The sequence below is a fragment of the Rhagoletis pomonella genome, unplaced genomic scaffold (assembly GCF_013731165.1).
Source record: "Rhagoletis pomonella isolate Grant_MI unplaced genomic scaffold, Rhpom_1.0 Rhpom_scaffold_00017, whole genome shotgun sequence".
Classification (NCBI taxonomy): domain Eukaryota; kingdom Metazoa; phylum Arthropoda; class Insecta; order Diptera; family Tephritidae; genus Rhagoletis; species Rhagoletis pomonella.
Genome location: NW_023458571.1, coordinates 4,987,946 through 4,991,797, shown reverse-complemented (window position 1 = coordinate 4,991,797; position 3,852 = coordinate 4,987,946).

Sequence of the window (3,852 nt, the reverse complement as noted above, 5' to 3'; positions counted from 1 at the left end):
AAAAATTATAAAATAAAATAATGTAAAAAAAATATTTTTTTAAAAACAAGCTTTTCGTTGACCTGTACAATCAAAGGAATCGCGCGAATAGCAAACCGGCATTTAAATATCTGCATATTTGCATATACATACATACCTAACCAATTATGCATGTACGCTGAATTCGCCGACAAGCTTTTTTAAAAACGAAGTAAATTAGTATCTACAAATTGTTAGTAATTTTCATTAGAGTTTGAATAACTCCTTTCACTAAATGGCTTTTAGTAACTTTAACGAGACCTTAACTTATTTTATTTTATTCATTTTAGTGCAGTTTTGACAAAATTTTCTTGCTAACAAATCTTTTCTTACACTACTTCATTTTATTCCTTTGATTGTACAGGTTAAATAAAAGCTTGATTCTAAAAAATATTTTTTTTACATTATTTTATTTCAAATTATTATTGCTTTTCCACAATAAGTTTTTCATTAAAAACGGCCTCAAGCTCAATAAGAATTGTTGAATGGAATTTATTTAAGATTCATATCAAGTAGTTTTATTTAGATTTCAAATGCCTATTGAATATTATTTGTAATGCTAAGTAATATAAACATTTACTTAAGTACATTCGCGTGAATTGTAAATAGGAAACACCTTTCTAGGAAGCATGCAGAGAAGCACTTTTTTCGGTCCTTCTTGGGTATACCTTTTAGAATGGCTTTACTTAAGACAGCCTACCTAAATTATCTTCAGGTTATGCATATACAAAACGGCAAAAATTATCGTGAAGCGCATTGTAGGATATGCGGAAATTTCAGAACTTGAGCGTTTCATCACCATCAATCATTCAGCTCTACGGACTGCCACAAAGCTACATTGCTTGTAATATCACAACCAAAGCAATTGTAGTTATAGGGAATATATTGGCACCATATTCACATGTATCTTCGTTTTTGATTTGGATGGAAGTGTCCCGGTCGATGGTTTCAGGATTATGACAGCCCTAGCGTACGGGGATTACCCTCGCCGCAAGGCTATGATTTACTGTTATTCTACTTTAGTACTTTCCCTGCAGTAAAATTTAGAGACAGTCTGTTAAAGCGCTAGTTCCGCCCTATACATTTCAGAACTATCTCTGAACTAGGGCAAAATGGCTGCAGAAAGGAACAGTTGAAACTTTTCGTGTGCTAGTTTCGCTCTGTTGAGAAGTAAATGCACAAAGTCTCACTTCTCGTACAATACTACAATAGCTCAGCAGGAAGACCTCCGACTCTAACATCGTTGGTCGCGAGTTCAAATCGCGGTGGAGGCAGTTGTGATTTTCAGATTTAATAAATTTAAATTGTTGAGTGCCGCTAAAATAATTAAGAGAAAATGATCCAATTTAATATAAATAAAATAAAAAAAATAAATAAAATGCAATCTGTAAAAGAACATAAAAAATTAAAAAAATATAAAAAAATCGAATAATCACAATTTTTTTCATAAAAAAAACTTATTGTCGCAGATCTGTCCAAAATGGGAACAGTTCAGAAAAGAAAAAATATGCGGTTATCTAGTTTTAAAATTTTTTCTCATAAAAAACTTATTGTCCCAGAACTGTCGAAAATAGCACCAGTTCAGAACTAGTTCGAAAGTTCTGCAGAAGTGGCAATTTCCACTTCGTAGGACATCGCCATGTAAAAGAGACAGTTGAAAGCATCGCGTTGGGATAGATCGAGAACCAGTACCGCCTCTTAAAGAGCTAGTTCTGCGCTAGTTCTGACCTAGAGCGATTTACTGCAGGGTTGTTTTGCCTTTAGATTTTGCTTCAGCATACAAGCATTGACTTCGCTGTAGCAGAGACTTTTTCGAATCAGTAGAGAACTGAAGCTTGTTTGAGTTGCAAATGGTGTGTGTTGTCAGTGAGGAAATATTTTTTAAAGGCAGATGATGGCTTTCAGCGAAGTGTATCTCCAATGAAGAATGATCTATTGCAAAATTATGTTAACAGAATTTGGCAGGGAGTTACAGCTCATTCTAGATTGTCGACGCGCTGGAGCAGTCTTTCAGCAATGCTTACGAGGTTCAAGCAAGTCAGACAGTGCATATTTAAAGCGCTGACATAATCTTAATTTTTTTTTACTGCATTAGAAAGCCCATAAAACTTGCTGTAAATGTTTTATACCATGAGGACGCCACGTTAGTTACTGCAGAAACTACATTGCGTTTTATGCTACCAGATTAAGCAGGGATCTTGTAACATCTTTAAGTCGCCGGATAAAATAATGGCGAACATCAATGATCTGCTAGATACAGGAGCGAGCATAAGCTGCATAGGCTCTTCACTCGCAGCAGAAGACTTTTCCAAGCTCCCCCTGAAATCCCATACTAGAACCGCCGATGGGGACCGTCAGAATATTGTGGAGATGTTGGATGTCGTGATGACATATAAATCCAAAAAGAAGCCAATGAAACTGTATATAATACCCTCCATCAAGCAAAGACTTATTCTGGGACACGATTTCTGGCGAACTTTCGCTATTGCTTCAAATATCATTTGTGAGTTAGCTCAAACTTCCGATTCCACTCGAACCGCCGAAGACAATGAGTATCCTTTAACTCCGCAAGAAATTTCACAGCTTGAAGTTGTGAAACAATTGTTTCCCTGTGCCACCGAAGGGTTAGAGGTCGCACCAGTGGCGTAGCCAGGATTTGGCGAAGGGGGGGGGAATAAAAAAAATTTGCGTCGATAACTTAAAGTTGTGATGCACAATGGCTAGAGGCGTCGCACTATAGGCAAAACACGAGTTTTTTTTTTTTAAATCAAAATTCAATTCAAATTCAAATTCAAAAATAATGGAATGACATTTTTTTAATCGTGAAGATAAATGATTATATAATATAGGAAAACTATAGAGAAGTTACAACAACAATATCTTAACCCTCAAAATACCGTTCAAAATGTCACTTCTTTTTTAAATTTGGATTTTGGCTCCGATTCCACTGCATCTAAAGTTTCTGAGGCGTTGTTTACTTTACTTGAGAATTTTCAAATTCGGCGTTCGACGTTCTACATAGTATACCAAATAAAATTGAATTGAAAACTTTGTGACACAGCCATTACTGACGTGAAGATCCTAATTTTATATCCTTTGGATATTCATTTTTAAAGGGTAGTACTACAAAATATCTCCCTTCCGAATTCCTTGTAGTCGTTTTTACGAACAACTCCTCACAAAACGTGTATTCTTTGCTTTGTATATGCCGCTTTGGGATCTCTTCAAATTCCCAGAACTTTTGAAGTTGGTTACTTATGGAACTATCCTCTCCCATTGAGACTTTGGTAGCAAAGCAAGAAACGTGTGCAGTGGAGGTTGCCCCAGTGACAATCCACCCGAACACGGTTTCTTGGGTTAAAAGGTTATTATGAAGACTCCGCTTCACACCCTCCATCATAACTTTAGGGTACAAATCACCCCTAATTAAAAGATCTATTGGACCGCTTTGTAAGAAGTTAGGATCCGCTAAGGGTACCTTAGGCAATTGGTCAAGTACGGATAAGTGCAAAGAAGTGGACGGTAAGTTACCGGTAATCTGTGGTAACACAAACGCGGTAGAACCTAACAAGAATGTGCATAATTTCGATGAACACGAAGACACCTTCTTATTTAATCCCGATATGGTTGCATTGGTCTTCGAAAAAGGTAACTTTAAAAGATTGCGCACTCGTTCCGAAATAAACGTTGCTTCCGATGCAGAATCAATTAAAGCCCGAGCATTGTATGTAGAACCTAAGTGGCAAATGCGAACTATGGTCGTTCCGAGGAGTGCTGAGCCTACATTTAGGGATTCTTTCAACAACTCATCACCCGATGTTGCGTCTCTATAAG